Below are 21,402 nucleotides of genomic sequence, written 5' to 3' on the forward strand. Positions count from 1 at the left end.
TAAATGATGTACATTTCATTTCTAAAAAATCCAAATACCAAATATGTAATCTCTTGTTAGGAACTGGAATTCAGCAAAAAGGGGATTATCTCATTAATAAATTTTACTATCTGAGATATGAATGAGTAAAAGATTACAATGGCCATACCCCTTCCCTGAGCAGAGTGAAGTTCTAGACATTCTCACCAAGGGCTGATTTTCTTTGGAATACAATCATTAGAAGCTTCTTCAAATTTGGTTCAGAAATATCTGTACATAAATTGAGCATTAACAAATACTCTAACCCAAAGAATTATTTGCAATTTGTTCCTTTGTCCTTTAGGTTGCTTGTCCACAATTAATTTTAGCAATACAATCTGAGAAAATTGAAAGAATTTGTGGAGTTCCATGGCAGTGTACACTGGTTTGACTGTTGACTACATTCACTTAGAAAGACTATATGTAGACTGACTGATGAGATGCTGGAATTTGTAACTTTATCTTTATGTGAGGGGTTTATTTACTTTCACACTTACCCAAGAATCTCATGGTAGAGGATGCTAATAAGAGGAAAAAGGGAGAACGTGAGGGCATTCAATGCAGAAAATAGGCAAGTCCAAAATTAAATGTTTTCTTCCCCATACTTACTTTCTCTCATTTCTAAAGTTAATTAAAAACCAAACAGTAAAAATCAGCTGGTTAAATAGGGGGCATTCATTTCTTTAAAAAGAAAATGGCAAAAAAAATATTGAATATAGAGACTGGAATCTTACATCCAATTATCTAAGAATCTATTCCACCTCTTCTTAGCAACCGTACATGAATAAAAACATATTTTTAATTACCTTTACACTTGATTCAATAATTCAGGGTTGGAATGTAAGATAGTCCCATTCAAAACTGTAGATAAAAATGCAGATGTAATGTATAAGATCCTGCAAATTTGAAAATACCTATATAGGTCAATGAAGAAGAATTTTTAGAATACATTAAAAAATAAATACAATGAATTCCCATTCTGCACCAATCTAGTATAATATCATGCATACAATGAGTTTCATTGGCATATTATTCTGAAACAAGCTAAACAGATACTTGAGAATTGCAGCGCACAAACTGATGTACATGTATTATTATCTATATTCTCTGTTGCCAGTTTATTTTATTTTATTTTTGACAAATCAAGACTTCAAAAATATTGAACCCTCTTGCCTAAACTCAAATGTTATGGAATATTCTAATCCACATAAATATAGACTTTAGTGTTTGTTTTGCTATTTGTCTTTGTTTCATATATATATATATAGACTCATTACATGCATAGCAAGATAGTTCAAGCCATGATTTGTCATAATTGAGATGATTATGGCTTACAGCTCATGTAAACCCCAAACCCACAATCTCAGAAAATGAGAATATTACATGCAATCAATAAAACAAGGATTGTACATAGAACAATATCGGACCTCTGAAAACTATAAGCATGCTTATGTACTCAGTACTTGGTTTGGGCCCCTTTTGCAGCAATTACTGCCTCAATGTGGGGTGGCATGGAAGCTATCAGCCTGTGGCACTGCTGAGGTGTTATGGAAGACCAGGATGCTTCAATAGTGGCCTTCAGCTCTTCTGCATTGTTCGGTCTCATGTCTCTCATCTTTATCTTGGCAATTCCCCAGATCAGGCAAGTTTGCTGGCCAATCAAGCACAGTAATCCCATGGTCACTGAACCAGGTTTTGGTGCTTTTGGCAGTGTGGGCAGGTGCCAAGTCCTGCTGGAAAATGAAGTCAGCATCCCCATAAAGCTTGTCTGCAGAAGGAAGCATGAAGTGCTCCAAAAGCTCCTGGTAGATGGCTGCGTTGACCCTGGACTTAATGAAGCACAGTGGACCAACACCAGCAGATGACATGGCTCCCCAAATCAACAGACTGTGGAAACTTCACACTGGACTTCAAGCATCTTGCAGTGTGTGCCTCTCCATTCTTCCTCCAGACTTTGGGTCCTTAGTTTCCAAATGAGATGCAAAAGTTGCTCTCATCAGAAAAGAGGAGCTTGGACCACTGAGCAACAGACCAGGTCTTTTTTTCTTTAGCTCAGATAAGACGCTTGTGACGTTGTTTGTTGTTCAGAAGCGGCTTGACAAGAGGAATATGATATTTGAAGCCCATGTCCAGAATCCGTCTGTGTGTGGTGGCTCTTGATGCACTGGCTCCAGCCTCAGTCCACTCCTTGTGAAAGTCCCCAACACTTTTGAATGGCCTTTTCCTGACCATCTTCTCCAGGCTGCGGTCATCCCTGCTGCTTGTGCACCTTTTTCTTCCACGCTTTTCCTTCCACATAACTTTCTATTAATGTGCTTTGATACAGCACTTTGGGAACATCCAACTTCTTTTGCAATTATCTTTTGAGGCTTTCCCTCCTTATGGAGGGTGTCAATGATTGTTTTCTGCATAACCGACAGGTCAGCAGTCTTTCCCATGATTGTGCTTCCTACTGAACCTGACTGAGAGACCATTTAAAGGCTCAGGAACCCTTTGCAGGTGTTTATGGCTTAATTAGCTGATTAGAGTGGGACACTTTGAGCCTAGAATATTGAACCTTTGCACAATATTCTAATTTTCTGAGATTGTGGATTTGGGGTTTTCATGAGCTGTAAGCCATAATCATCTCAATTATGACAAATCACGACTTGAACTATCTTGCTTTGCATGTAATGAGTCTATCTCATATATTAGGTTCACCTTTTAAGTTGCATTACTGAAATAAATGAACTTTTGCATGATATTCTAATTTTTTGAGTTTCACCTGTATATATATACTAATTTATACTTCACAACAAGTGAAGATTATTATTGGACATTTAATTAAACCATGTGAAATTCAAAAGGGTGTGAAACAAAGATGCCTCTTATCTTCTTTGTCCTTTATATTGGTGCCAGAAGTTTTTAATAGGGATAATTATAGAGCGTGGCAAATTTTTCAGCTTTCAATTTCCAAATATTAAGGGTGTTCAAAAGTTATGACATACCTTTTGGATTGTAAAGATATTTTGGTTAATATAATAAAATAAAATATATAAGTATACAAATAACATAACTTTTTAATATTTTGTTTGTTTCAAGATAAAAAAATAGCAAACATTAAAAAGGAAGTTTATAAATTGAGAGCATTTGCTGAAGATTTAGTTATATTTTTGCAAAATCCAAAAGCTGGCATAGAACATTTGTGAAGAAACTAAATGACTTTGGAGCTTCAGCGGGCTTCAAGATAAATAAACAAAAAAATAACAATGCTTGTTAAGCATATGACCTCTCAAGACTATGAAATATTGACCAAAAAGTTGTGGTCTCAAGGTAGAGATAAAGATGAAATACCTTGGGGTTACACTGACAAACAAATACTAAACTGTTTTAAAACAATTTTGTACCACTGTGGAATAATATCAAAAAAGCCCTATTAAGATGGGATAAATTGCAACTCTCTTTATAGGGTAGAATCTCTGTAATTAAATTGAATTACAGATGGGTTAATTTACAAACTCTGGTGCATGTAATGGTTTTAATCTTGTTGAGATTTTTTATTTGCAAATATGTTATAAGTTGTTGTGAGTTACCCAGGGTTATGTTCTAGAAGATTAATGGTCATAAAATATATGCATTCGTACAATAAGTAAAATTTAAAAAAAAAAGCAAAAAAAAAATAGAAAGAGAACACCTGTCTGATCTTGATGAACACAAATCACCAGGGCCTCTGGATTACATACCAGAGTTTTAAAGGAGCTTGGCAGAGGTCATCTCAGAACCATTGCACCATATCTTTCAAAAATCCTGAAGCACCGGAGAACTACCAGAGGACTGGAAAAGAGCTGATGTGGTTCCCACCTTCAAAAAAGGAAAAAAAAGAGACTCAGTAAACAATAGACCAATCAGCCTAACATCAATACCCTGGAAGATACTGGAAAAGATAATAAAAAAACAGATCTGCCAACATCTAGAAACAAGTAAAGTAATAACTAGCAGTCAACACGGGTTTGTTAAGAACAGATCATGCCAAACCAATCTTATTTCATTGTTCAACATAGTGACTAAATTAGTAGACCAACAAAATACTGTGGACATATTTAGATTTCAGCAAGGCATTTGACAAAGTGGGCCACAACCTACTTCTTAGTAAGCTAGAAAAAAGTGGAATAGATAGCACCACCACTAGATGGACTCGCAACTGGCTGGCAAACCATACTCAACGAGTAGTCCTTAAAGGGTCTAAGTCTACATGGAGGGAAGTAAGCAGTAGGGTGCCACAAGGTTCCATCTTAGGCCCAGTACTCTTCAATATCTTCATTAACGACTTAGATGAGGGAATAGAAGGGGAACTTACCAAATTTGCAGATGATACTAAGCTGGCAGGAATAGCTAACACCCAAGAAGATAGGCTCAAGATCCAGATGGATCTTGACAGACTTGAACACTGGGCCGTATCTAACAAAATGAAATTCAATGTAGAGAAAAGTAAAGTGCTACACTTAAGCAAGAAAAACCAAAAGTACACATATAGATTGGGTGAAACCAGGCTCAATAGCGGTAACTATGAGAGGGATCTTGGTCTCTTAGTGGACAACCAGCTAAATATGAGCCAGCAGTGTCCAGCAGCAGCCAAAAAAGCTAATGCAATCCTAAGTTGTATTAACAGAGGGATACAATCAAGATCAAGGGAGGTACTAATACCACTCTATAAAGCCTTAGTAAGACCACACCTAGAGTACTGCATCCAGTATTGGTCACCACATTATAAAAAAGATGTTGAAACTCTAGAAAAAGTACAGAGAAGAGCAACCGGGATGATGAGGGCACTGGAGACTAAAACATAGGAAGAATGGTTACAGGAACTGGGCATGGCTAGTCTAGTGAAGAGAAGGACCAGGGGAGACATGATAGCAGTTTTCCAATATTTGAGGGGCTGCCACAGAGAGGAAGGAGTCAAGCTATTTTCTAAAGCGTCTGTAGGCCAGACAAAGAATAATTGATGGAAACTGAACAAGGAGAGATTTAACCTGGAAATAAGGATAAACTTTCTGACAGTGAGAACCATCAACCAATGGAACACCTTGCTCTTAGAAGTTGTGGGAACGCCATCACTTGAGACTTTCAAGAAGAGATTGGACTCTGTCAGAAATGGTGTAGGGTCTTGGAGACTTCCGGTTTGAAGGGCTTCGGCGACAGACATAAATCTGCGATCGTGCGTGGTTTCTGTCTGGGCTCGCTGCTGGAGCGCCCCAAGCCAGCTGGTTTCGGGGCTAAGCCACCCCGTAGAGGTGTTGAAGAGGGGGGAGACTGCCATCAGGGTTGAGGAGAGCCGCATCTCTCCTCCTCAGCTGGCCATTACTCCCTTTCCCGAAGGCGGTTGTAGCAGTGGTCAGAAATGGCCACCACAAAGGAGAACTTGACCGGAAAAGAATGTGCAGGAGGAAGATAAGAAGTGAAAGTTTTGGCTGACCGGGTTAAATTGTAAAAGCAACAACTAAGATACCCTGGAATTTAAACTTACAAAAAATAACATCGCTCCCAAAGAAGTGTCGGAAGCAGCGAAGGAAAGTGAAAAAGGAAAGGTTTGGCTTTTTTTTCCTTCTCTCTCCTTCCCTATACTGACAACTAAGAGACTTAAATAAGAAATCGGAAAAATCTGCTTTGACATCAATAGGCAATTAAGCTGAAAATAAAACAAAATGCCAAAGGGATAATAAAGATTTCTGGACATTACAAAATTTTCTTTTTCATAAGCAGGAAGGGAGAGAAAAAGAATAAGGGCAGGATCTGGAAGAGGGAGGAGAATGCCTGGAATTAAAAAGAATCTACAGTAAAACTTCAACCAGACTTCTAAAAGATACATTTTAACTGAAACTTTGCAACTAAATAGTAACCCCAGGAAGAGAAAGTGAAAAAAAAGAGCAAAAAAGAAACAGCTTGCATGTATTTGGATTATTTGGTGATCTTTGGATACTTGGTTATTATATTTGAATGACTAAAATCAATCGGGTGGTTGTTTAAAAATTTATACAATGGCACCACTTCTGGATGAATTGAAAATGGAACTTAAAAAGTACAAAGAAGATGCACAAGAAGGGAGAGGTTCTTTTGGCTTCATTTTTCAATTCTTAGAAATGGAGATTTGGAACTATGAGAAACAACAAGAAACGACTGCAAAACAAGAAGACTGGGACAAAGAAGAAGCCATCTTTAGTGAACAAGCAATTTTATGTGGGGAAGAAAAAGGAAAGGGGGGAAAGAGAATGGAGAATTTAAGACTTAAAAAAACAACCAAAGAAAAGAAAAATAATTCGAAAAATAAGTATAATACTGGAAAGCAACAGAAAAGGGGAATACAGAAGAGAGAAATAGAGGTAGAGAGACAAGGGGGTGAAAAGGGGAGAGAGAAGAAGAGAGAAGAAGGAAAGGAAAAGAAGTTACAAAGGACTGGAGCAAGATATAGAGAAACAGGACCTATTTAGAGATAATGGGTGAAAATCTAACTGAAAAAGGGATTCTGTAAAGGTACATGAGATTGTATTGTTATATTAGTAATAGAAATAACGTTAGAAAATTGGAAACAACGTATGATTAAAATGAGGGATAAAATAGTTAGTGTAATTTAGTGAAATGTTTGTGAATAAAATAAGTGAAATAAAATAAATGAGAAAATTGAATTAGGAAGGAATGGGAACATTTTAATTAGTTAATGTTTTATAAAATATAAGTGAAGGGGGGGGGAAATTAACTATGGAAAGCTTATAATTGTTCCCATAGAAGTATGATATTTAATTGAAAAGTAATGTTAAAGATGTTAAGACTTTAATGAATATTAATATTAATGATAGAATTGAATTGGAATGGAATGTTGTTTTAATTATATACATTATAATTTTTTCTTTTTTTAAGAATACAGTGTGTATTTTAAGAATGTACCAAGCAGAATCCGAATGGAAGTTATGTATTATATTGACTGTTACAACTTTAGGGAAAATATATAAAGGCGTCATACTCCAATCAGTAACTACAGGAGAAATTTTGTTTAATGAGAAAAGATAATAGAGAATTGAAACAGGACAGACAAAAAATATAAACACAATGATTTGAATTGAGATGAGATAATTAAAATTGAGAGAATTAAAAGAGGGGAGAAGCTATGCAGAAAATGTAAAATAGTAATAAGATATGGAATAGAATATAAAAATGAGCATGAACCTGAATTTTTGTCTGTACGAAGAAATGTAACCCGGGATTACGCTACTTTCAGAAAAGATGTTTTATTTGTATTTTTTTTTCTCTTTGTGAAAACTCAAATAAAATTTACAAAAAGAAATGGTGCAGGCTCTCCCATTTGGGCGTGTGGGTTGGACTAGATGACCTACAATGTCCCTTCCAACTCTGATTATCTGTTATCTGTTAAATGAAATGTTAGTATACTATGTGAATATAGTAAAGCAATAGAAATATATGGTCATTATGGTCCTATGGATTGCATTGTTTATTCCAGGGGTTCCCAACCTGGGGTGCACGCACCCCCTGGGGGTACGAGACAATATTCCAGGGGGTGTGAGAAAAGTCCAGGTAAATAATAGGATATTGGCTATATGTTGGCATTTTTATTTATTATTTATTTCAGGGGGTGCAAGGTTCGAATGAAATTTCTTTAGGGGTGCGGGGCAAAAAAAAGGTTTGGGAACCACTGGTTTATTCTAATCAAGTAAGGCTTACTCTTTAGAACCCATTATTATAAGAATTATAATATTATTATAATATTATGATTATAAGAATTATTTCTATGGCACCAAATTCCAATTTTACTCCATCTTTTGAAGTCAGATATGAATCTTGACTTATCTCCAGTCCCTTGCTCAACTACAGAGCTAAAGACAACTGCTCCTCTGGCTGAACTGTTCTCATATAATCCTCTCAATTCATCAGCTCTCCTTGTTGTTTCCACAGTCATAATGTCTGCACACAGAATTCCTTTCTGATGTAGACCCATGCTACAGCTCCTAGGTTTATTGTTTTTGCTTTATTCAGAGAGAAAATCTTGAAGAATTATTGTAAATTTTACTCAGTTTTAATGAAAACTCCATGTTATGACAAATTTAGTTAAGCAGGATATCTTGTCTGTTAATACCCATAAAGTGGTAACTGATAACCTCGCCACGGAGAATTGATACAGAAAGTGCTTACTCTTTTTTTAACAAGGTGATTTTTTTTTTGCAAGATAGGACTAAAAATGTCTAATTAAAATTAGCTAAAAGATATAGCACCATTGAAAAAAGGAAACTTTAGCCTTATGGACTTATTATACCTGAATTCGTTAACCATTTGTTTACTATCCATGGCTTTCTCTATTTTAGAAAATTTAGGTAACTTTATGAACTACCTCTGCCAAGTTCAGTATGAGAGGTTCAGCCAGTATACAGATACTACAGAGGAACACTAGTATAGATTTTGTGGAAGATCTGTCTTCATCCATGTCCACCAAATCTTACTCATGCGCCTATCTATCATGGCTTTTAGACTGTGGTCTTGAGGGATAGAGCCTCCCTGGTTGGGCAACCTTTTCTTCTGTGTAAACTTGTTTCAAGTTCTTGTCAATCCTGTTTTTTATTCTTATTTATCATAGCCTACAACTGGATTAGGATTCTGCTAAAGCTACTGAATACATAGTAGTTTTTGTTTGACTGTTTTCATTTTATCAGTATTCGTTATTATTTGTACTATTATTTTTTGCTAGTTAGTTCATGTTTTGTACTAACTATGGAAACTTTATCCTAGAGAGAAGTTCATACATCTTTTAGATAAATAATACAAAACTGCTGTCCATATTTTTCAGATACAGAATATATATTGAAAATATTTTATACTGCAATGATATTTGAACAGCTCACAAGATTAAAAGATTAAATAAAATACTACAGCAGTGAAAACCAAATACCAGCAGATGATAGATTTACCTAAGGACAGTAGTAATTCATACCCAACTATGCTTGCAATCCACCAATCATAACAAAAGCACGATAATTACAATGATTGCATTTAGAAATATAATTTATACAACACTGAACATCAGCCAGAAATCTGGATGAAAGATAGCCTGTGCTTATACTAAATATGCTCTTGTCTTGAAAATAAAAATTAAAAGTATGTTTTCATTTGTGTAATACCATACAATAATTTTATTTTACTATAATAGTTTCATTCCAAATTTTTTATTTTAAAACTAAGGGGCACTCAAGCACAGAAGAATCCATGCAATCATGACATTTCAAAACCTGCAATCACAATCGAAATTGCAGAGGCTGGGGAGGCAGTTCTGGCTTGATTTTTTTTATTTATTAAAATGTTTATTTTATATTTTACAAAAATTCCATTTCATTTCAACTGGGTACATATATCTTGTGCTTACAATTATAATTAATACTTTTCATACCAATATAACAATAATCACATTTTCTTATAGCTATTATTTAATATATCTATTATTATTTTAACCATCTTAACTTATTGCTCTATATTTTCATCTGGTCCATTTTAATTTGTTTTATTTTCCAACCATTGATAAAATAAATCCCATACCATATAATATTCTGTTTCTTCTTTTTCTTTTATTACCAATGCTAACCTATTTATTTCTGCACATTCAAATATCTTCTCCATTACTTTTTCCTCTATCCGCATCATCACTTTTCCAATTCTGAGTAAATACAATTGTGGCTGCTGTTAATACATGTATAATTAAATATTAAATATTTTTTCTTTACTGTAACCTTCAGGTACCATTCCTAATAAAAAATATTTCAGGTTTCAAATCTATGTGCTGTTTTATCATTTTTCCAACCATGTGTGTATTTGTGTCCAGTATCTTTTATCTTCTATACCACCACGTATGGTGATATGTTCCAGGTGTCCGGTGGCACTTCCAGCATTTAGCTGATTTATCTTTGAATACCTTAGCTAATTTTCCTGGTGCAAAGTGCCATTTTTAAAACATCTTATACAAGTTTTCTTTGCATGCTGTTGATATTGTTAATTTATAATTCCTATCCCATAGCTTCTGCCATTTATCTAATTCTATAGCGTAGCCAAAAAAAAATGCCCATGCTATCATTGTTTCTTTAACTTGTTGTTCTTCCAGTTTAACACCTAGTAAATAATTAATCTTTTAATCAACTTATCTTCCATTTCTGTTAATATTTTATCCAATTCTGTCCACTCCTTATGAATCTCTTCAGGTTTAATATCTTTTTCATATTGTATTTTTCATATTGTACTGGTATATGAATACCAATGCATTTCCAACCCTTAGTTTTGCGCTTACCTTTTCATTTAAGATATCTTTATATCTAGCAATAGTTCCCATTTTACAAACATTTGGGTGTATAAATGCTTCCATTGTTGATAGCTAGACTGGAATGTTCAAATAATGCTGTTCTCTAGTTTTTTCCCATGCTAATAACCATGCATTCCTGACCATATGTCTTTGAAAATACCCATGTATTTTACTTCTCTCATACCATAGAAATGCATGCCAGCCCAGTTGCAAATCATGTCCCTCTAGCATTAACAACCTTCTGTTTCTCAGTGTTATCCATTCTTTCATCCATGGCCTGATAATATATTTCCCAGTTAGGTAACCCAAATCCTTCTTTGGTTCTTGCATCTTGCAACGTTTTTATGTTAATTCTTGCTTTCTTCCCTTGCCATATGTATTTCAATATTACTTTGTTAATATCTTCAAAATATTTTTTCCAGTTTTATCGGAATTGTTTGAAACAAATACAACACTTTTGGTAATATATTAATCTTAATTGCTACAATTCTTCCTGTTAATGATAACTGCATATTACCCCATTTTTCCAGATCTATCTTGATTTGTTGTTTGTTTGTAGTAATTGTCTTCTTTAATTGTTCTAAATCTTGCCATCACCTGAATTCCTAAATATTTAACTTTCTTTACTATCTGAATATCTAAACTCTTTGTCAATTCTTTTTTCGGTTTCTCTGTCATATTTTAACCAATATTTTCCTTTATTTATTTTCAATCCTGCCATTTTATCATATTCCTCTATTTTATTTATTAACTTGGGTCCTGTTCCCAAGAGGTTCTTCTAATATAAAAACTAAATCATCTGCAAATGCCTGCAATTTATACTCCTCTTTTCATATTTTCATCTCTTATATCTCCTTGTTTTCCTAATATTTCTATTTAGCACTTCTAGTGTTAATACAAATAGCAATGGTGACAGGGGGCATCCTTGTCTTGTTCCTTTCTCAATGTTATTTTTTCCCGTCAATTCTCCATTTACCATCACTTTTGCATATTATTTTTTGTGCTAGTTCTTCTTTATCTATTATTTCCATCGTGCTTTGTTAGATTCATTTTGTTTTGTATATCCTTTTTTGTGTTTGTGCAGGGTGGGGGTGGGTTGAAATTCTTTCTCCAGCTTTTTATATTCTTCTTCTAGTATCTTTTGTGCCTGTCTTTTTTTCTCTTTATATTTCTCTTTCCCATATATGTTATTATTAATCCTCTTATATAAGCTTTAACTGTATCCCATACATTCTGTAACAAAGTTTCCTCTTTTCTATTTTTTCTCAAAGAATTTCAATTCTTTTTCCATATATTCAATATACTCCTTTTCTCTTAATATTAAATTATTCATTGTCCATCTTGACCTCTTCTTTTGCCCCTTCCATGTGACTTTAATCGGATTATGATCTGCCCAAGTACTTGTTTCAATATTTATTTTTTGTATGTTAGTAATTAACTCTGTTGTTGCCCACATCATATCTATTCTGGACCAAGACAGATGTCTGTTCGAGTAAAATGTATATTGTTTATTTTGGGGGTTTCTTTCTCTCCATACATCTTGAATTGTGAATTCATTTGCCATTTTGAATAATGATTTTGGTAATGTTTTCCTATTCTTTTTGTCTTTTGTGTTTTATAGTCCATTTCTACATCCACTATTGGATTGAAATCTCCTATAATACAAATATTTTCATATTCCAATTCCATTATTTTCTTATGTAATTTATCATAAAATTCTTCTTGGCTTTCATTTGGTGCATAGAATGCCACTAATAGTGTGTGTTCACAATTCATCAATATTTCCACCATTAACACGCATTATCTTGATAGATTAGTTTCATTTTTCTAGTTTCCTTTATATATAATGTTATTCCTCTTTTGCTTTGTTGTGCTAGGGAGGCATATAATTTCCCATTCTTAGGATAGTCCAGTATTTTCTCATGTTGTCTTTTAATATGCACTTCTTGTAGACAAATTATGTCCAATTTTAGTTTCTCTAATTTATTGAATATCCTTCTCCTTTTTATTGCCGAATTTAGTCCACTTATGTTGATTGTCATTAATTTTCTTTCTTCTTCCATATCTTTATTTATATGTTTTTATTGCTCTTGTCACTCTCGTCTCCCTTGGTTCCTTCGGTCTTTCTTCTTCTCTGATTGTTCTCTCTTTCTGTTCTCTTTGTCATCTTTCGTTCCCTTCTGCAGCTTCTTTTCTCTGTTTTATTTCTTCAATTTCCCTCCTTTTTTCTCCCTCATGTTCTCTGAAATATCGATCATAGAATTGCTCTGCTTTCTCAATTGTATCTAATCTGGGTCTCTGTTCGTGCCATGTCACCATTATACCCTCTGGTATCAGCCATCTGAAGTTAACCTCTCTTTTAATTAAGCATTTTGCCAAAAATTGGTATTCCCTTCTCAGATCTCTAACACTTTTTGGTATTTGCTTCAATATTGTTATCATCTTCCCTTTGTATTTTAATGTGTTGTCTCTCACTGCCTTTAGTATTTCTGTTTTCATAGCTTTTTTTGTAAATCTGACAAGTACTTCTCTTGGATCTTGTTTCTCAGTGCATATCTAGTCTGGTCCCTAAATATTTCGTCTACATCAGCTATCATTTTTTTTTATTTTGGTACTTCTGGGGCCCCTGCTAGTAGCTCTGCCATTATTTCTGCTAAATTTTCCTCCTCCTTCAATATTTTGGAATCTTAAATAATAATCAGCTTTATCCATCTCCAGCACAGTATTTTTTTCTTTGCTTTGATCTGCAATTGTTAGTCTGTAATCCATTTCTCCTACTCTTTTTTCTGTTATATCTGCTCTCTTTTTTATTTTCCCTATCCATTTCTCATTTTTCATCATCAGCTGTTGAATATTCTGTACTTTTTCTTCTACATTGCCTACCTTCCTTCTACATTCCCTATTTTTTCATCCACTCTCCCTATTTGTTCTTGTAATGTTTGAAGGATCATTTTAATTTCTGCCTGCATTGTAACCACCTTTTCTTGCTGTAACATCAAGTCAATGGATCTTTGTCCTCCAGGGCTGGAAGCCACAGAGGAGGAAGCTGAAGATGGAGCAGATGTTATTTTTTTCATTTTTAAATATTGCATTTGTTGTCTCTTACTAATCTCTGCCCTAATCCAATACATTCCACAGGGGGGAGACTATACATATCCAGAGAGAAGATCAGCAGTTTTTAGATAAAATCCGGAAAGAGAGGAATTCAAGAAAGAAATAAATAAAAATGAATTGAAAATTTTTTCCCCTTTGTTATATGAAGTGTGAAAAAACAAAGGAGCTAGGAAAAAGAAAGGAAAAAAAGAGGAAGAAAAATACCAATCTCCTTAAAGGTTATAAAAAAATCAAAAATAAAAATTTTGGGAAAAGGAAAAAGAAAAAAAAGAGTAAAATAAAAAAAGGTTTATATAATAATATGCACTAGAGTATTTGAGTATTATGTCCTGAAAAATAAAAATAGAAAAAATACAGGAAGGATATGATTTAATTATCCAATTGTAATCTACTTTTTATCACCAGGTTTCAGCATCCAGCCTTCAGTTATTTCCCTATGTTAAATTCCACATTACAGCTTTGCCAATGTAGTCAAAAAGTTCAGGAGAAAGGAATTTAATCTTCTATTTCTTTGTATCTCCTTTGTTTCTTATAGTGTTCAAGAGTTACATTTTTCAATATAAGTTCTCAATGTAGCTTTCTGTTAACAATGTTTCTTTATCTCCATGTTCTCCAGCTGTCAAGGTCAGACAAATAATCCAATAATTATTTCCCCTTTCTCCCTCTGTCTTCAAATTCTTCTTCCCTCTAGGTGGCACTGTTGCACTGCTTTTTCTTTCAACTTTAACAACTCCTTAATCCTTTAAAATTTAAAGTCAGGATAGAAAAATAAAATAGAAAAAAAAGTAAATCCAAATTTCTTTTCTTAATCCCCTTAGTTTAGTCCAATAGATTCAAAAAATCTAGTCCGTTTTTTAAAAAGGTTCTCTGTTATCTAATCCTTAATTAATGGCTTCTTCTTTCTGTTTGTGCCCAAAACTGCTTTCCCAGCTACTTTCTTGCAGGGGGAAGATATTTACCCACCACAACCTTTAATTCTGGCCTTCTCTTTTCCCTGTTCTTGCCAGGAGGCTATTCCTTTGTTATTTAAAAAGGTTAATTTCTCACCCAGTTTGATTACACTCTTCCTTTTCTTCTTTCCATTGGAGATTGCCCCAGCCTTGTAGTGGTTCGCAATGACCACTTTCCTTTTCAGTTGACTAGAGAGGCTATCTGTGGATCTACCAGGGATACTGCAGTATCCCTGGGATCTACAGAGTGTCCCCTCCTTGATTATCACCCCTCCGAGGCAATTTAGGTCAAATAGACCACTGGCTGTCAGGATTTCAACAGGGCCCCCCTAGGAGCCCCTAGGGATTCTGTTGTGTCACTGTGGCATCAGCTCCACCTCCTGTGGCATACTTGAAGGCATTAATATTTTACATTGGTTTCTAAAATATTTGATTATGAGAAGCAAGAAAAATTAGATTAAAAGGTAATGGCATTTCAACCTCAGTTTCTCAATCTTAATACAATATATAAGATTTTATTTTTATATATGATTGCAAGAAATCATATCCCAATAACAGGAAAATACCTAGCTCTGCTTTAAAACAAGTTTTATACAGTTGATTAAAAATCTTTCAACAATATATATATATATGAGAATGATGACTGGAAAGGTTGAGCCTGCTGTGAGTTTGGAATCTGATGCATCTGAAGACGGAAGGTTTGAGCCTGCTGTGAGTTTGGAGTCTGATGTATCAGAGGACACAGGTGTGAGTGATGAGGAGGGTTCGGCATTGGAATTGGAGCCTGCTCTAAGGAGAGATGCAGACGTGAGCCAGGAGGATGAGAGAGTGTTGGAGACACGATCATCTCCAGAACCTTCCACTTCATTCATACCTCAGGTGTCAGCAGCTGATCCACAGAACATGCCAGAGGCTTCGAGTAATGACGAGACTGACGGATGTTGGCTTGATGTTAGGACTAGAAGAAGATTGAAATGTCAATCACAATTTGAAAAGAAATGTCAAGCCAGAGATTAATTAAAGAGACTGACATGCCCCTTCAGGGGATATAAGGAAGCGTGCTAGCTCTTAATCCTTGTTCGAAGCAAAGTGTCTTTTGGTTTGGAGAATGCGTCTGACTCTCTCGGCTGCAGCGTCTTGATTTATGGTTAGCTCGGACTTGCCAGACAGATTCCAGGAAGACTGCCAAGGACTGTGTAAACAGAAGCAGTTAACTCTGCCGTGTCTGGGTTTGTCTGTTTGAGCATTTGAACTTTGGAACTTTAGATTCTCACCTGTGGATACAGGTGAGACAGACACACACACACACACACACACACACACACACACACACACACATATATGGATCTTTGGTTGTTCGGGTTTTCTCACGCGTAAGATTCGAGTATCTGGGCAACGCTTTCGATGAAGTCTCATTCATCATCTTCAGGCTTCTGTCTTCGGCTCTTGCTTCTCAGAAGCAAGAGCCAAGACAGAAGCCTGAAGATGATGAATGAGTCTTCATCGAAACGCTGCCTGGATACTCGAACCTTACGCGAGAAAACCCGAACAACCAAAGACCACATACAAATACCATGAGAACCTCAGAAAACAAATATGTATGTATGTATGTATGTATGTATGTATGTATGTATGTATGGTATTCAGCTTTGTTCGGGTATTTTCTCACGTCGTTATAGTTGTGCTTTTAAAGTTATAGCAACATTTCGGCAGAATCTCATCTGCTATCATCAGGCTTCTGTATAGTGTTCGTCTGTGAGTCAGACTTTCACAGCCTTTTCAGTCTGACTCACAGACTAACACTATACAGAAGCCTGATGATGGCAGATGAGATTCTGCCAAAACGTTGCTACAACTTTAAAAGCACAACTATAATGACGTGGGAAAATACCCGAATAAAGCTGAATACCATACATATAAATACCCGCGAAAACTTAAGAATATGTATATATATATATTTGTTTTCGTAGATTTTGACGAGTACAGGTATGTAGGTGTAGGTGTGTTCGGGTCTTTTCCTCTGTAAGATTAAGAGTATCTTGGCGACATTTCGGCAAGGTCCCACTCGTCATGGTGGTGTGCTGGGCTGGTTGGCTGCGCTGCTGCCTCTTGATTGGTTGATGGAGTTGATGTTGGTATAATGGGCTGTGTGATGGCCTTGTGAGTTTTGTTGGGGAGATATCCTGGCTCTTGTGCTGTAATTTCCTGGGTCGTTTGTTTTGTAGTGATCTCTTTTCCATTAGCCTCCTGTGTTGTAACAGGTCTTGTGCTGTGATTTCCTGGGTTGTTTGCTGTGTTGCAACTTCTTGAGTTCTTGTGGTGTAATTTCCTGAGTTTTCTGATGTAATATCCTGAGCGGGTGGCTGTGATGTAGCATTCTAGGTTTTGGTCTGGCTCCGAGTTTGGGATCTGGGTCTGTGTTCTTAGCGTGTGTCAGCTTGTTTGGTTTTGGAGTCAGGGGGGTGCAACAGCTGTTGAAGCATATTGAAGAGTACTGGGCCTACTGATTACTTTGCTCCATTTAGATGTAATACCATTAAGGACTACTTGTTGAGTATGGTTTGTCAGCCAATTACAAATCCATCTGATGGTGATGTTATCTATCCCACTTTTTTCTAGCTTACCAAGAAGTAGGTTGTGGTCTACTTTGTTGAATGCCTTGCTGAAATCTAAGTATATTATGCCCACAGTATTTTGCTGGTCTACTAATTTAGTCACCATGTTGAAAAATGAAATAAGATTGGTTTGGCATGATCTATTTTTAACAAATCCATGATGACCTAGTTATTAGTTTACTCATTTCTAGATGTTGGAAAATCTGTTTTTTTATTATCTTTTCCAGTCTATATTGGATATTGATGTTAGGCTTCCTGGATATTGATGTTAGGCTGATTGGTCTGTAATTTCCTGGGTCTGTTTTTTTTCCCTCCTTTTTGAAGATGGGAACCATATCAGGTCTTTTCCAGTCCTCTGGTAGTTCCCCGGTGCTCAGGATTTTTGAAAGATATGGTGCAGTGGTTCTGAGATCACATCTACCAGTTCCTTTAGAACTCTGGGATGTAATTGTTACATAGATAAGTAGATGAAAAAGGAAATCTGTATTTCCAAAATGAGAAGAAAAAAATAATTCAAGATTATTATGAAAAGCTCTATGTGCAGAAGAAAGTTCCAGAAGAGTGAATTAAACAGTATTTGGAAAAAAAGCAGATTTACCTAAAGTACCGGAAATAGTTAAAGTTACGTTGAATGAATGAAGATCAATGATGGAATTGTCAGAAGCAATCAAGAGGCAAAAGAGTAATAAAACACCAGGTCCAGATGGGCTGCCGGCAGAATTTTATAAACATTTGTAAGATATTCTTGGCCCATCACTGTTGGAAGTTTATAATGAAGTACTATTTGAAGCAAAGGTACCAAATTCGTGAATGGAAGCAAACATTATTCTTATCCCGAAAGAAGATTCAAATTTAATGTAGATAAAAAATATAGAACCATATCTCTACTGAATGTTGATTATAAAATATATGTTTCAATAATAGCAGAAAGGCTGAAAAGGTTTTTGAATGAATTTATACATCCAGATCAAAATGGCTTCCTGCCCAAGACACAGGTTAAGAACAATATGAGAATAATCTTATATATATTGGAATATTCTGGAAAACAAATGGCATTGATTTTTCTGGGTGTGCAGAAAGCATTTGATAATGCAAATTGTTACAATTAAAGTTTATGGACTTTGGTGAGAGATTTATTAACATGATTAAGACAATGTATCACAAGCAAATGGAAGAGGTGATGGTAAGTAGAGATATAACAGAGAATTTTAATATAAAAAGGCACAAGATAAGGATCTCCATTATTCCCTTTATCATTTATACTAACATTGGAAGTGTTAAATAGAAATATTACACAAGATAAAGAAATTAAAGGTATGGAGATAAGAAAGGAAGAGTATAAGTTACAGATATTTGCAAATGATTTGGTTTTTATTCTGGAGGATCCACAAGAAACTAGACTTAAATTAATTTAAAAAATAGAATATGGGGAAGTTGTAGGTTTGAAAATAAATAAAGATAAAACCAAAATATTAGTTAAAATATTACAGATACACAGAAAAAAGAACTAACGAGGAAGATAGGCATACAGATAGTTAAGAAAGTTAAATATTTAGGAATTCAATTAATGCCAAGGTGTGTAACAATTAAAGAAGAAAATTATTATAAATTGATGCAACAAATTAAAACTGATTTGGAGAAGTGAAAAAATCTGCAATTGTATCTGATGGGAAGAATAGCCACTATAAAAATGAATATCTTGCCAAGATAATTATATTTCAAACAATATCAATAAAATTTGGAAAAATACTTTGAAGAACTAAAAAAACAACATTAAAAATTATTTGGCAAGGGAAAAAAGCAAGGATAAGTTTGAAAATGTTGCAAACTTCTAAAAATAGAGGGGGTCTTGGGCTACCAGATTGGGAATTGTTCTACCAGGCTTCTATACATACATGGGTGAAAGAATGGAGTGGCTTGAGGAATAAAAGACTACTGACTTTGTAACTGGGTTGGCATGCTTTTTTATGGTATGGAAAAAATAAAATACATAGCTATTTCCAAAGACATTATATTAGGAATGCACTATTATTAATATGGGAGAAAATTAAAGAACATTATTTGAAAATACCGGTCTGGCTCTCCACAATGGAAGCATTGATTACCCAAATGATATTGATATGGAGAATATTACCAAATATCAGCAAGAATGGCAAAGATGTTCCAAAACATATCACCAGAGTGCTGGAAATGTAAAAAGATACTGGGTTCCTATTACCATATGTGATGCTCCTGTCCAATAGTGAAAAAATATTGGTTAAAGATAAAAAGGTGGTTAGAAGAAATGACAACACATCAAATAGATTTAAAATAAGAATTGTTCTTACTAGGTATACTATCGGGAAATATAAAAAAAGAATTATATATTTAATATTACATGTAATAACGGCAATGAGAATTACGTATGCACAAAATTGGGAAAATGAAACTATACCTATAGATGAAAATATAATAAAGAAAATACTAGACTGTGCTGAAATGGACAGGTTAACAATGAAAATTAAGGATAAAGAGGAAACAGTATTATTTAACTTGGGACTTATTTTATAATTGGCTAGAAAATAGAAGCAGAAGTTAGTAAATTTATAATTAAGGACAATCAATGAAATAGATGTATGTATGTATGTATGTATAAGCAATAATACCATAAGCAATATTATCACTGGATTATATTTGATCATAGATTAAATTGTATAGGGCGATTAGAAGTTAAGATTATATTATATATATTATGAGAATAATAGTTAAAATTACAGTTTGTATAATATTTGTTGTTGTTGTTAGTTGTGAAGTCATGTCTAACCCATCACGATCCCATGGACAATGTTCCTCCAGACCTTCCTGTCCTCTACCATCCTCCAGAGTCCATTTAAGCTCATGCCTACCGCTTCAGTGACTCTGTTAGTGTTTGGGGACAAACCCCCAAGCAGAGTGCACAGCAGCAGTCAAGCCAGGCAGCCAAATGAGAGAGAGGCTGGGCCCAAGAGTATACACACACTGGAGACAAAAACACTGTTTGTAGTTTTAAATAGTTATTTAATTCATTTAGAGTTTAAGCATTGTCAATCAGTCCATATGTCTTACACAATATATCCATCCAGTAACCTAGTCCATTAACTAGTCAGTACAATGTCTTTATCTGCTTGTACATCTTCTCCTCCCGATACCTTTCTCTCGAAGACAACGCTGAGTATGCACAGGATATCAGCTCACCAAGTAAACAGTCCTTTTGTTCAGTAGAAACGGTATCCAGCACAGTAGCCAACAAGCAATAACAAGCAGACGTCTCAAACAGGAGTAAACAGCAGGCAGCAGAGATCAGAGAAAAACAGGAACCAGGAACAGTAACCAGAAAACAGTAACCAGGAAGTGTTACGTTTCTCTTACTGCCTTTATTGCTGCTTGCAACCGCACCCTTAATTATCTAATTACATTGCAGTTTTGTGCTTAAAGCTACAAACACTTAAACCTAGGTTTATATATTTATTCACCCAAAACTAGTTGGTGTATCCATATACCCAACATTCTCCCCTTTTGGGTGACATAAATATATAATACCCTTACAATCTAAACCCATACTTTTCACAACTCTCTTGGTGCTTAATGACACCTTGGGCTTTAGTAAAATTATCAGCTATATTGTCCTCCGACATGCAGTACTCCAGCTGTATCATTTTACTCTGTACAGATTGTCTAACATTTAGATACCTTAAATCTGTATGCTTGCTCCTAGTTTTTACTGCAATATTCGTGGCCATTTGAATTGCTGCCTGATTATCTTCATGTACAATTATAGGATAATTTACAGTTATACCCATATCATTCAACATTTGTTTATACATAATTAACTCAGTACATAAGAGCGATAAACAGGAGAATTCTGCCTCCATAGTAGACAAACTTATATGCTGTTGTCTAATTGACTTCCAACCTATTAATGTCTTACCCAGCATTATGGCTGTTCCTGAAGTCGACTTTCTTGTGTCTCTTTCTGATGCAAAACTAGCATCTGCATAAGCACTCAGTATTAGATCACCTTTTGGTTCTAGATACAGTGCATGGTGTAATGTTCCTTTAAGATATCTTAAGATTCTCTTCAATGCATTCCAATGACATTGAAGCGGATCATTATTATGTCGTGCCAGATGATTAATACTATAAGCAATATCTGGCCTTGACCAATTGCTAATGTATGATAAGCTACCAATCAAAGATTGATATATGGCCTTATCAAACTTGGGACTTTGAGTATCCATTTTGCAAATATCCTGACTCATTGGAGTCTTTGCAGGCTTACAAAGTTCCATCTTATAATCTATTAGCAATTTAGATATCTTATCTTCCTGAGATATCTTATAACCTTTCTGTGTTTTCAGTATAT

The 21,402-nt window shown here is 34.9% G+C and overlaps 1 long non-coding RNA gene across 2 annotated transcripts in view; it reads right to left on the minus strand.

Annotated features, from left to right (window-relative positions):
* LOC148125351 (uncharacterized) overlaps window positions 1–21,402 on the minus strand; it is a 95,447-nt gene that overhangs the window by 12,847 nt on the left and 61,198 nt on the right. For both annotated transcript variants that reach the window (XR_015744376.1, XR_015744375.1), the window contains exons 3-4: window positions 3,741–3,858; window positions 825–879 (exon numbers count right to left, since the gene is read on the minus strand). This is a non-coding gene — a long non-coding RNA (uncharacterized LOC148125351). The remainder of the gene's footprint in view (window positions 1–824; window positions 880–3,740; window positions 3,859–21,402) is intronic.

The sequence above is a fragment of the Pseudonaja textilis genome, chromosome 7 (genome assembly GCF_049901715.1).
Source record: "Pseudonaja textilis isolate UNSWEBS1 chromosome 7, rPseTex1.2, whole genome shotgun sequence".
NCBI classification, from domain to species: domain Eukaryota; kingdom Metazoa; phylum Chordata; class Lepidosauria; order Squamata; family Elapidae; genus Pseudonaja; species Pseudonaja textilis.